The sequence below is a fragment of the Sapajus apella genome, unplaced genomic scaffold (assembly GCF_009761245.1).
Source record: "Sapajus apella isolate SASKATOON/1434 unplaced genomic scaffold, GSC_monkey_1.0 scaffold38, whole genome shotgun sequence".
NCBI lineage: Eukaryota > Metazoa > Chordata > Mammalia > Primates > Cebidae > Sapajus > Sapajus apella.
The window spans coordinates 7,575,694-7,589,744 of record NW_022436978.1 but is presented as its reverse complement, the minus strand read 5'-3'; positions in this window follow the sequence as shown (position 1 = coordinate 7,589,744).

Genomic DNA, 14,051 nt, shown 5'->3' with positions numbered 1-14,051 from the left:
GGCGGCTCACACCGGACCCAGAGCCATGATGAGGCTTCCTATGACTGCCTGCTCCACCTCTGTTCCTTTCCTATCCCAACAGCAAACAACAGTTTTGAATTTAAAATACCCCTGTAACACACAAAAGGAAAAATGAAAGTGCACCCTCCTATTTTAGCTTAGGTAAAAATCTCCTTGGCAATCCCCCACACATTTGACTCACCCTCACTTGCATCTTGTTTCATTTTAGAGCCAGATCGTCACTGACCCATGGGATCGAAAGCCTGGTGTATGACGGAGATGGGGACGGAGGATGCCTGCCCATAAGACAAAGGACAACTGCGCAGCCTAGGAGCAAGAGGATGTGTGTGCTGCCAAGTGCATTGGCGGGAAAGGTGCATCTGTAACTAGAAGGTTGCATGTGTGTGTGTGTGTGTGTGTGTGTGTGTGTGTGTGTGTGTCTGTATACATGAGGGTGAGTGGTGCAGGTTGTTATGTGTGTGTGTGGTTTAGTTGGGGGTTGTATGCCTGGGTGTAGGTGCATGGGGGTATGTTGGGTGTGGGTAGCATGGATAACGTGGGTATGTTGTACGTGGGTATGGGTAAGGACCATCCTGGTGCTCCCTGGCCAGGGCACAGTGATCCCCAACTGCAGAGCGGCCACCAATTTAGGAGTGCATATCTTCTTATACCAACTTCCCCTCTCTTTTCAGGAAGCTGAATTTGTTGGCCAGGATTTGAGATTTCTTTCACTGAGGCCTCCGGAGAGACATTCCAATGGTGAATATAGAGCACAAACGCAAGAAATAAAACCACCTGGACCGCCTCAAAGGCAACAAGGCAGGAGGGTGTCGAAAACCCCAGGGGGAGATACAAAGGCTCAAAGTTCTGCAACCCACGCCCCTTGGGAAGAGTGGGGTCAGCTCCTCTCCCACCCCAAACTCCCAGTTTGAATTCTAAAAGTCAGCCTTATGAGCAAACATCTGCCACTCTCTGGCTTCTGAATGCAAGGTGAAGATCAGACCAAGGAATCTTTGTGTTTTCATTAGGTATTTTAGCAAATGCAAGGAGGACATTCAGATTTGATTTCCCGGTTTTGTACACACACATAAGTCGGTGCTAAGAGGATTACTTTTCCTGGAGCCTCGTCCTTCTTAAAGGCCCCAGTCAAAAGAGACCCTTGTTCAACAGCGTTTTCCCTAATTCGTCTTTCTTTTCTTCCTTGCCTCAACATGCAGACATCTAGCTTGCTCCTAAATCCACCCACCTCACAGGCTTCGGGATAACGGTGGTCCTGGACTCCATTCTCCTCCTGCCCCCGGATCCCTAATAAAGCTGGAGATGAACATTAGCGCCTGGTGCAGCAGCATCCGAAAGGGAAAGGGTGGCCTCCTTGAGCCCTTGACGCCCCATAGAAAAATGTAGCCTTTTTGCCTCTCCTCCGATGAATGGCTTTTTGAGGGTTTTCATTAGGGCCAGGTCTGCTGGTGCAGAAAGCCTCACAGATGTTGACATTTTTTCATCCCTGGGTTAAGATGTCTTCCATAAGCTTTTATTCCTCATTTGTTACTTCTTTATTATCCGGGAGGTTTTGCCTCCTCCCTCCTCTCCTTTCTCTGAAGAGAGCAGCGGTAGCTGAGCCCGTCATTATCTTGGCCCTTTTCTCCTGCCTCCAGAGGCAGCCCGGGCCTCGGGTCCCATTGTGGGAAACAGCAGGTAGCTGAGGCAGGCCGGGTCACTCTCCAGACCCTTTTGTGCGCCGGTCCCCTCCTCCCTGCAGCTTGGTTCTGGGGATGTAAAAGGTCAGGGGCAGCCAAGCTTCCATACCTGAGCTTTTGTCTGGGGCTGGAGGCAAATGATTTTAGAAGCAATTTCTTGGAAAGCAGCCTAGAGACTCCCTTCTCCCTTGTTAAAATGAACAGCTGTACTCCGAGCCCACCCCTCAGGGCTGGGGGTGAGATGACGGGGATTAGTTCAGATCATCTGGATCCAAAAATGCCCTGAAAAAAAAACCACTTTCTACCCAGAGGGTGGTTGAGACAAATTCAAATGGAAGCCTAGAGCCCCTGAGATGTTAAGCAGTGTTTTGTAATAAACAGACCGTGGTGTCCTTTCGCTTTGGATTCTTCTTTGCCTTTACTGGTAGCAGCCCCGAGCCGCCCTGCAACCTCCACCTCCTCACCTGTGGAATGGAAATGATCCACTGTCCCCTACCTGCCTCATACAGTTTACTACTTATTCTGTGGATCCAAGGAGGTGATAGAGAAGCTGTTTTGCAAGCCATCAAATTCTATAGCGCATTGATCATTTTTGCCCTCTACTGGCTACCCGGACCCTGACTTGAATATAAGCCATCCCATGATGCAGTTAATTTTTCTGAAATTTATAGAGCAGAGATACAGACAGATTTAAAGGCCTAGTGTATGTGCTTCCAAGCCCTGCCCAAGCTTATGCTCTGCAGGTGAGAAAGGTCTTGGGGCAAGACAGGCTCTCATGGTGGCAAAATCTTTGAGGTCGCTCCCTTAGAAGGCAGCTCTGAGAGGCCACCTGCAGAAGGTTAATGTGCACAGTTATGAAGGGGAAGATAAAAAGGGCCCAGGAGTGCTCATTGACTACCAGCGTTAACACGAACCTTTGTAGCAAGGCTGCCAGAAGAGCCAATGGGAACTGAAGCTGCCTACCGGGAAGAAGGGGGCCCCCGCGCTCCACCCAAGGTGTGGAGACATTTCTGGACGTCACATCTGAAAATAGCTGTGCAGGTACAAAATTCTGCTCAAGGGAAAGAGACTAGAATCATGAGAGCACTAGAAACCTCACTCTTACAACGACTGGCTGGAGAGGCTGAGGCTGCTTCCTCTATTTGAGAGTTCAGGGATATTGGTAGGGAAGGGGAATCAGGCTCATTCTGTGTGGCCCTGGGGACAGGCACTGGGACTGCAGAGTGGAAGCTGAAATGAAAACGTTTTGAGCACATGAAAGGAAAATATTTCAAACGCTCGAATTGTCTAAGATGGAACAGACTGCTTTAAGAGAGAGTGAACACTCTGTCATTAAGGGGAATCTAGCCAAGTGGGATACTGGGGAGAAGATCCATCATCCCTGAGGATTCATTTAGGGCTTACCCTGTTAGGCCCAACACATCCTTTCTAATCATGAAATTACTCCATTCTTTGAATTATTAAGAAATATAACATTCCTTGTCGAGTGATTACGTTGAATATAGCCGACGTTCGCTTCTGGTGATGGCTGAGTAGTATCACACTCAGGAAAAAGAGCAAGCAGATTATGATGGAGAGCTCATGCTCTGAAAAGTGAGTTTTGATCTTTGCAGCCTTTAGTGGAGGCCAGATGCAGTTGGTACAATATGCAGAACAGTGGAGAAGTGGAGGGGTGGCCACTGGGGCTGGGGGGCGGGGGGCTGGGAAACTTTTGGGGCCTGGGAAACAAGGAAACAATGACAGTGGAGAGAAATGGTAAAAATCGGCGGGGCACAGTGGCTCACACCTGTAATCCCAGCACTGTGGGAGCCTGAGGCAGGTGGATCACAAGGTCAAAAGATCGAGACCATCCTGGCCAACATGGTGAAACCCCATCTCTACTAAAAATACAAAAATTACTTGGGCATGGTGGCACGTGCCTGTAGTCCTAGCTACTCTGGAGGCTGAGACAGGAGAGTCGTTTGAACCCAGGAGGCAGAGGTAGCAGTGAGCCGAGACTGTGCCACTGCACTCCAGCCTGGTGACAGAGCAAGACTCTGTCTTAAAAAAAAAAAAAAAAAAAGTAAAAATATTTGAAGGGAAAGAGCCCGAGAGAGGATCCCAATATTCTGTTTGCCCACATCTCTGTCTGAACCCTGAGCCCTATGTGCACAGAGACATCGCAGAGCGGCTAAGCTGCTGGAGAAGGATCTGAGCTGATATTGGCATTGCTGCCTAAGAAACAGTTTGCAGTTTGAATATGTTAGATTGGTAGTTAGGCAGACATGAGCAGGGCAGGAGAGGGTCCCCACTCCAGGAATGTCAGGTCAGGCAGTTGTTCAACCCTCACTCTAAAATAATAATCGGTCTCACCTGGCACCAGGTAAAGGCAGGCTCCTGATAGAAAACACCTACAGCTCATGATCAGCAGCTTCCCAATGAGATCTCAAGAGTTGAGAGGGTGGGCTCAAGCAGGTGCACTAAGAGGCAAAATGGTGGTGTTTAAGTGGTAGATGACCTTCCGCTAGGAGGGCTGGTAAGAAAAAAAATCTGCCTCAAGTGAGCACGTGCACAATTTCAGTAAACACATTGCACATGCAGCCCCTCCCAGGTGCCAGCAGACCACCACGTGTGCAGACAGCCCACCCCAAGGGAAGACTCAAGTAAGAAGAAATGAAGACCCCAAAACCATGCCAAAGTATAAAACCCCAAGTCAAGAATCAGACGGGAGGCCGGGCGCGGTGGCTCAAGCCTGTAATCCCAGCACTTTGGGAGGCCGAGGCGGGTGGATCACGAGGTCAAGAGATCGAGACCATCCTGGTCAACATGGTGAAACCCTGTCTCTACTAAAAATACAAAAAATTAGCTGGGCATGGTGGCGCGTGCCTGTAATCCCAGCTACTCAGGAGGTTGAGGCAGGAGAATTGCCTGAACCCAGGAGACGGAGGTTGCGGTGAGCCGAGATCGCGCCATTGCACTCCAGCCTGGGTAACAAGAGCAAAACTCCATCTCAAAAAAAAAAAAAAAAAGGAATCAGACGGGACACTTGGCTCTCTCAAGTCACCCACTTGGCCCTCTTCCGAGTGTACTTTGCTTCTTTTCATTCCTGCTCTAAAACCTTTTAATAAATTTTCACTCCTGCTCTAAAACTTGTCTCAGTCTTTCCCTCTGCCTTAAACCTACTTCTGTCCCTCTACCAAATTCTTTCTTCAGAAGAGGCAGGGATCAAGTTGGCCACAGACACGTCAGATTCACCACCAGTAACAAATCCAAGAAAAGTAATTGCCTGAAAACCCAGAAGAAATAATATCCATTGGAGAAAAAAGCAAAATCCCAAATCTATACAACTGGACATGCATAATGCCCAGAATACAGTCTAAAATAATTCAACATACACAGAAGCAGGAAAGAAGGACACATTCTCAAGACAAAAAGACATCAGCTGAGACAATCACGAGATGACCCAGATGTTATAGTTAGCAGGCAAGAAATTTCTAGCATGCATTACAACTATATTCAATGATGTAAAAGAAAATTTGCTCATAGTCAACGAATAGACTTGAAATCTCAACAAATAAAAATAAAAATGCAAATTCTAGAATCAAAAATACAATATCTGAAAATTCTTCAAGAATCACTAACAACAAAAACAAAATTGAGATTGCAGAGGAAAGGGAGGGTAAACTTGAAGATGAAACAACAGAAATTATCCATTGTAAAGAACAAAGGAAGGTCAGGTTCGGTGGCTCAATCCTGTAATCCCAGCACTTTGGGAAGCCAACGTAGGCGGATCACTTGAGCTCAAGAGTTCGAGACCAGCCTGATCAACATGGTGAAACTCCATCTCTACTAAAAATACAAAAATTAACCAGGTGTGGTGGTGGGCACCTGTGAACCCAGCTACTAGGGAGGTTGAGTCAGAAGAATCACTTGAACCCTGGAGGCAGAGGTTGCAGTGAGCCAAGATTGCACCATTGCACCTAGCTTGCACAACAAGAGCAAAACTCCATCTCAAAAAAAAAAAAACAAACCTGGAAGCAACCCAAATGTCCATCAATTGGTGAGTGGACAAATTGCAATTATCCTACAAATTACATCAAAGCAGTTTTTCAGATTTTTTAATGGGCTGGAATTCAAGGCAAAATCCAAAATGGAATTAATTTAAATAAATAAAAATAAAAGACTTCATCTTTTCCTCCCCTCCAACAATCTCAAGTCACTCTCTGATACACAAAGGAATGGCAAAATGCAATCCAACACTGACTCATAAATTACTATTCACCAGCAGCTGTGCTAGATGCTGGGACACCAAGAGGGATCACACCTGGTTTCTGTCCTTGAGAAGCTCACAATGTAAACAGGGAGAGAGGTGGGCGCACAATAAATGCTCACACAAACCAGACTGCAGCACGGCAAAGCAAAGCACACCACAGTGCTCCACTGACAGGGGATAGTCAGTACTGACTGGGTTAGGAGTTTGAAGACTGTGGCCTCACAAAGGAGGTAATAATGAGTAGGACCTTGAAAGATGAGACTTTTTTTTTTTTTTTTTTTTGAGAGGCAGGGTTTTTCTCTGTCTCCCATGCTGGAGTGCAGCGGCGCAATCATAGCTCACTGCAGCCTCAAACTCCTGGGTTTAAGCGATCCTCCCACCCTGGCCTCCCTAGTAACTACCTCCCTAGTAACTACAGACACACTACCACGCCCAGCTAAGTTTTTTATTTTTTGTAGAGATGGGATCTCACTGTGTGGCTCAGGCTGGTCTCAAGCTCCTGGGCTCAAGCAATCCTTCCCCATTGGCTTCTCAAAGTGCTGGGATTGCAGGAATGAGTCGCTGTGCCCAGCCAGGATGAGAAAAATTAAATAAGCAGAGAGGTGGAGAGATGTGGCAGAGGAAACGGCAAAGGGAAATCCCAGCAGTGCCTCCTGTGACGTTTGGAGGACTCGGGTATTTTGGTGGGGCAGGTGCTTAGGGGCAAACAAATGGGAAAAGAAGCAATGTGGAGCATTTGGTCCCTGGTTTAGCTGTTTGCTGTCTGATGGTGTCTGTGTTTGGGCATCCGTCTTCCAGGCCTACTTATGCCCACGGGGCCAGCCTCTGAGGAGAACAGCGGGGTACCCTGTACATATTCATTCCGAGCCAGCAGCTAGGTGATAACTCAGTGTAAAGAAACCTGTTTTGAACCACATCATCCGTGACATTGGATCCGTACCGTCAAGTCCACAAAGCTGCAAAATTTTCCCAATGTATTCATTTGAGTTCCAGTTACATGGGCAATAATGATCCTTTTGGAGTGTGTGTTAAAGTGTAAACCTATCCAGCACCTCATGCTTTCAAAACGTGTTCTCACCTGTTGACCAGACTCTTCCACCCATGCTCCCACAACTGAGGGAGGCAGAGAAAATGTACACCATGTGATAGATGAGGAAACAGGCTGGGGTTACCAACTAGGTTTAGGGTCGATATCCCCTGTCACAATGGCTGAAGAACATAAACAGTGTGAAGGTGAGGGGTGGGAGGAGGAATGATTTATTGACCAGGTCTCCATCCAGCTTTTTGGGATATGAGCCTTTCAGCAGAATGTCAACAAGTCTCATTTTCTGTGAAGTCCAGAAAAGTTGATTTTGATCAGATCAACAAGCCAGCAGAGAGTGTTAGAAATCATACCCTCTGGCTTTTTCTGCTATTGACTATGAAATTCACATTCCGTGATGAACCTATTCTCAGGATGGAATGCTTTTACAGTAATGCTAATTAATAACTCTCTTCTTCTCCAACCATCTTTGTGATGTTGAATCATAGGGCGTTGATGCTGGCAGGGCTTTAGAGGCACTAGTAATATGGTTTTAAAGTTTTTTTCATTGACTGATCGGCATTTTTCATTTCCTTGGTTCATAACCTGTGAAGTAGGCAACAGCCTGGTTCATTATCCTCATCTTATACATGACATCACCAAAAAAAAAGTGGCCACTTCCCCTAGTCATAGAGCTAGATCTAGAATATGTCTTATGACTCCCAACCAATGCTCAATCAACGACATCAAACTTCCTTTCTCTTCCACCCTGCAGATTACACACAAATTACGACATCCCTGAGCTTCACCAAGGAGGAAACTTCAGCTCAGAGAGGACTAGAGGTCTGGCCTTGATAGCAGTGTGGGAGAGCTCCTTGACTCTTACCCTCCCTCCAGAGAGAGAAACACAGTTTTCCCTTCAGACCATCATCAGGATTCTTGCATGCCAGCTCTGTCTTAACTTAAATTTGACTCCAGGCCAATATCAAAAGGAAGGTGACAGTGTCCGCCTACCCATTCCCGGGGAGCTGGCCACATTGTGCCATCCTAGCCACAGCTGAGTCTGCTGCAGGCTATTCTCTTGAAACGCATAATAGCATCCTCCCCCCAGCCCAGCTTCCACTGACAGGCCAGCTCTGAAGCCAGCAGGCTGCTGCCTGAAGCAGCTCCCAGCAGGAGCTAGATGGAGGCCGGCAAGGTTACAGGTGCTTTTCATCCAGCCTCACAGGAGAGCACCAACTTCCTGCTGCTAGAAATTTGTCTGCAAATTTTTGTCTTCATTCAAATCGATGGATAGAAGCCGGAGACACTGGGGTGATATGATAACTTGATTAAGCCCCAGAACAGATGACACGGTAGCTCTCCTCCTTAACCTCTCCCAGGGAGACGGCAGGCTTTGCTAGTAATTGGCCCATTGTCCTTCCACTGTGTTTCCTGCACAAGCCAGGAGTCGCCTGGCTCGGGGCTCCTCACCCGGGCAGCCTTAAATACTCTCAGACCTGTCAGGCCTAGGGAACTGTGAAAAATACCTGTGCAATGGAACATACCAGAGTCACATTTTGAAAAGCTGAAATTGACCTTTACTGAAAACGATGACCTAAGATATTCTCCCATACTAAAGCACAGCTGTAAATTGCAACACATTTAGGGATGAAAGGCCAAGGCTGTTAAAAGGTGTTCAAACTCAGAATATTCGGTTCTCCGGGGGGGGGGGGGGGGGGGGGAAAATCCCCCTGACCTTTCATTTCTGTCCACTTTGGTGTCTCCTGTTGGATTATACATGATTGAGAGTGTTTGATCAACCGCTTCCAGATCCTCTGGCGTTCACTAGTGTGGTCCGGTCTTGGGTATGCTAATGCGGATACCTGTGTATGTCACTGCCTCTGGAAAAGAGACAGGTGGGTCCAAACCAAAAAGAAGAGTGCTAAATAGAAGATATAAGCAGAACCAGGTGCAGTGGCTCATGCCTGCAATCCCAGCACTTTGGGAGGCTGAGGCCAGCAGATCACCTGAGTGAGATCAGGAGTTCGAGACTGGCCTGGACAAAGTGTTGAAACCCCATCTCTACTAAAAAAAAAAAAAAAAAAAAAAGGAGCCAGATGTGGTGGTGGACGCCTGTAATTACTTGGGAGGCTGAGGCAGGAGAATCGCTTGAACCCGGGAGAAGGAGGCTGCAGTTAGCTGAGGCTGCACCACTGCACTCCAGCCTGGGTGACAGAGCAAGACTCCATTTCAAAAACAAAAACAAAAAACAGATATAAATAGATATTTGCCATGATGATAGTTTTCAGTTCTGTTTTAAATCTATCAGCCTTTGTTCAGTGAGAGACTTAAAACATTTTAGAGCTGAGAGGGAGTTGAACACGAATCCCCTCAACCTATTTTTTTTTTTAGGACTGTATGAAAGGAATAAAATTCACTAATGTCTGCTCAAAGTCTGAGTTGGATCCTTGCTGGGGAATGTGAAAAACAAAGCTGTTAGTGGCGCTCTGAAAATAAGCAAGGTATACGATTAAAGGTTAAATAAATGCTGTTTTAAATTTTCATTCATTATGATTTATTGCTCAAGTCTCCCCCTAAGAAAGAGGGCTACAGTATGCCGACATCACCCCTTTCTGTTTTTGTCATGGGAATGGAATGTCTTTTGAACTGCTAAAGTAGATAATTCCGTGCCTGCAAGAAAAACGAAGGGAGGGGGAGGGGGGAGTGAAAGGAAAAAAGATCCTCTCATTTCCTAATAATTGCAAAGGCCAGGAATGCGCCACAGCGGCATTCAGGAAAATTCGGCGATGCGTGCCACGGTTGGGTGCGCGCCCCGTCCCTCTGGTGCCAGGTGGGGGACTGGGAAGTTGCCTCTGCCATCTGCCAAGGACCCACGCGGCCCGCGCGATTTACCCATTCCCCGCAATGGCGAGATTTCTTTCTTAAAAAAAAAAAAAAACTTTGTCGTTTCACCGTTGGCCTCTTGGCCCCGAAAGGCGGCGCGCGCCCTGCGCGCAGTGCCCGAGCCCTCGCGGCGCTTGGAGCTTCCAAGCCCGGGCCGCGCGGCTGGAAAGGCCTCTCTAAAGGGGGCGTTCCGCTCTGCCCACTGCGACTCCGGCCATTGTCCCCACTCACTCTGCACGGGGACTGAGGAGGGGGCTTTTTAAATAGTTCTCCGGGAACAAAGGGGGCCCAGGCGCCAGGCTTCATTACCCGCTCATCGGCCACACCAGCGGGCCCGCCCCTCGTCGCCACAGCCGCGGCCACAACCAGCCCCGGCCAGTGAGTGGCTCAAGGCCGCCACCGCCCGCTTGCTGGCTCCTCCCGGCCCTTCCCCTCCTGCCCCCTCGGTTCCCTCCTCTCCAACCCCGAGCCCCTGCTGCGCCCGCGCCCACGCCCCCGCTCCCGCCCTCGGGACTGCTACCGTCTGCCAAGTAAAAGAAGCAAAGCGCGGTGGCTCAAGCCTGTAATCCCAGCACTTTGGGAGGCCGAAGCGGGTGGATCACAAGGTCAAGAGATCGAGACCATCCTGGTCAACATGGTGAAACCCCGTCTCTACTAAAACTACAAAAAAATTAGCTGGGCATGGTGGCACGTGCCTGTAATCCCAGCTACTCAGGAGGCTGAGGCAGGAGAATTGCCTGAACCCGGGAGGCGGAGGTTGCGGTGAGCCGAGATCGCGCCATTGCACTCCAGCCTGGGTAACAAGAGCGAAACTCTGTCTCAAAAAAAAAAAAAAAAAAAAAAAAAGAAGCAAAGCGCCGGGATCCACCCGGCCCGGGCCCATCGGGACCTGCCCTACGCCCTGCCGCGTTCCTTTCCCGGTGGGGACCCTCTGGCAGCCTGAGTTTGAGAGAAGATCTAACCTAAGCCTCCACAGCGAGGGACCACGTTTAGAAGATCCGAGCCTGCCTGGCGGTGGTGAGCCTCGTCTCCTGCGGCTGAACAGACCTAACTGACTACAGCGCAGAGTGGGCCATCCGAGGGTCAGGAGTGGTTTTCGACGTGAAATACACACATGGGTGACCTCAAATATATTCTCTGAGCCTCTCGTTGGACAAAATGGAGCCAGGCAGGATTTTTTGTTTGTTTGTTTGAGACGGAGTCTCACTCTGTTGTCTGGGCTGGAGTACAATTGTGCAATCTCGGCTCACTGCAACCTCTGCCTCCCGAGTTCAAGCTATTCTCCTGCCTCAGCCTCCCAAGTAGCTGGGATTACAGGTGCCCGCCACTACACCCAGCTAATTTTTTGTATTTTTAGTAGTGACGGGGTTTCACCATGTTGGCCAGGCTGGTCTCGAACTCCTGACCTCATGATTCACCCACCTCAGCCTCCCAAAGTGCTGGGATTGCAGATGTGAGCCACTGGAGTATAGTGGTGAAATCTCAGCTCACTGCAACCTCTGTCTCCCAGATTCAAGTGATTCTCCTGCCTCAGCCTCCCAAGTAGCTGGGACTACAGGTGCATGCCACCATGCCCAACTAATTTTTGTATTTTTATTAGAGAAGGGTTTCGCAGTGTTGGCCAGGCTGGTCTTGAACTCCTGATCTCAGGTGATTCCCCTGCCTCAGGCTCCCAAAGTGCTGGGATTACAGAAGCGAGCCACCACACTGAGCCAGGCAGCTTTAAGAGTGATCAATAATGTGTGAGACATGCCCCTTTCTAGCAAGTGCTGCTTAAATCATAATTACAGTGTCATTGTCGCGTGGAACCGACAGCATCCAATGTCGTAGGCTTTGAAAAGTGCTTGTGGGCCAGACAAGGTGGCTCACCTCTATAATCCCAGCTACTCTGGGGGCTGAGGCGGGAGGATTGCTTGAGGCCAGAAGTTCAAGCATAGTCTGGGAAACATAGCAAGATCTCATCTCTAAAAAATAAAATAAATTAGCCAGGCATGGTGGTGCACACCTGTAGTCGTAGCTGCTCAGGCTGAGACAGGGGAATTGCTTGAGCCCAGGAGTTCAACGCTGCAGTGAGCTATGATCACATCCCTGTACTCTAGCCTGGGCAACAAGAGACCCAGTCTCTTAAAATTTTAGAAAGAAAGTGCTCTGAAGTGATAAAGTCTGGAGTGGGGCAGACACAAGCTAAGCAAATCATAGCACATGCTCCTCCACTGAGAGAAAGCCTCCTCCATGCGCCCCCGCTCCTCTGCAGAGGGACCTTCAAAGCCTGCGGCAAGGCCCCTGACAGGCACTGCACATCGATCAATCCTGATGGATAAGACACCCAGACAAGGCTAATGGGCCACGCTGTGGGAAGCCAGGAGGTAATTGGAATAGACAGATTTCCCTGGGTGGCTGGGAGGGCAGTTCCATGTGGAAACGTGCCATACTCTGTTGCTCACAGAGGATCTTGCCAGTGTCCACAGGAAGTGGGCAGAAGAACATTCACCAGTAGAATAAGAGTGCAGCCTCCCAGGGGAACTTCCCATAGGCCAAAGAGTTCACACTCCAGCTCCTCGGTGGCTCCCCAGGTTAGTTAGAAGGCTGACCTTGGCCGGGCGCAGTGGCTCATGTCTGTGCTTCCAGCACTTTGGGAGGCCAAGGCAGGTGGATCATGAGGTCAGGAGATCAAGACCAGCCTGGGGAAGATGCTGAAACCCCATCTCTACTAAAAATACAAAAATTAGCCAGGCATGGTGGCACATACCTATAATCCCAGCTGCTCAGGAGGCTGAGGCAGGAAATCGTTTGAGCCCGGGAGAGGGAGGTTGCAGTGAGCCAGGATTGCACCACTGTATTCCAGTCTGGGTGACAGAGTGAGACTCCATCTCAAAAAAAAAAAAAAAATGCTGCCCTCATTGGTGCCTACCCAGAGGACTCCCAAAGCACTGGGATTACAGGCTTGAGCCACCACACCCGGCCTATTTTTTTTCTTTTCTTTTTTATGAAATCTGATGGTTTTATATTTATTTATTTATTTTCCTCACCCGGCCTGTTTAAACCTTTTATTTACATGTCCTGCCTATTTTTTCATAGTGATCATGAATTAACTGGAAAAGTTTTTTTAATTATTATAAAAAGAAACAGAACCCATTGAATAGTCTGAGAACTCAGATCTACCAGTGAGAAAAACTGTTAGTTGAGACTAAAATAGAGCTTAAACTCCCAAGAGATGTAGAGGCCCGGGGCGCTTGTGTGCGGGCACGTGTCAGCGTGGGTGAGGAAGGGGCAGAGCGGCAGCCTGGACCTGTGTTCGTGCACTCACTCCACTCGCCATCTTCCCAGATACGATCATTTCACTCCTGAGAAAGGTCCTTCCTTCTCCTAAAGCCTCCTAAACCTCGTGGCCCACACCCGGTCTGTCCTAAGTGAAGGGACGCCGCCCTAGGGGCGCCGGGAAGCCAACTGCAGTCTTTTGGAGGAAAATGTGCCGCACAGGTTTTTTCCCCATCTGGGCTGAGGGAGCAACTGACAGCTCAGCTGCAGGAATGCTCCTGAAACACATTAGGTGAGCAGGCCTCAGGCGAGGCGGGATGAGGCCCAGGACAGATGACGCAATCTTGGCCTCCACTAGAGGGCTGGCTTGGGAAGGAGGTGGAAAGCTTCCATAATGAGATTCCCAGCCCGGCTCGGTCAACCAGAGGCAGTGAAATTAGCCAAGGGCCTTGCTCTGGCTGGAGCAGAATCCTATGGGCTGCTTTCAGAAGAACTGGTTTAACCTAGAGCAACAGGGTCTCAGAATAAGGGTACTTGTGTGCGGGAGGCATGCTTTGGGGAGAGGAGAGAATATGCAAATATTTATCGGTGGTGGTTTTAAAAGCCTGGAGAGAAATCTGCTCAATGAAAAACGTAACATACATTTAATATTCACAGCATTGCATGTAATTTTAAGTCTAGAGTTTTGCTTTTTAAAAACTCTATGAAAGCTTCAAAATTAAGTTTGTCCAATCTCCTGTGTTCATTCGAGGCTTCAATATTAACTGAACTGTTTCTGAACTCTGATTTTGAACTAGCTCACCAGTACACTGGCCTGTGAGTTTCCTCCACATCTCATATGTAGCGTGTATATAAAAGCAGGTTTGCAGTTAACATCACTCTATTTATCTATTTATTTGAGACAGAGTCTCGCTCTGTCACCCAGGCTGGAGTGCAG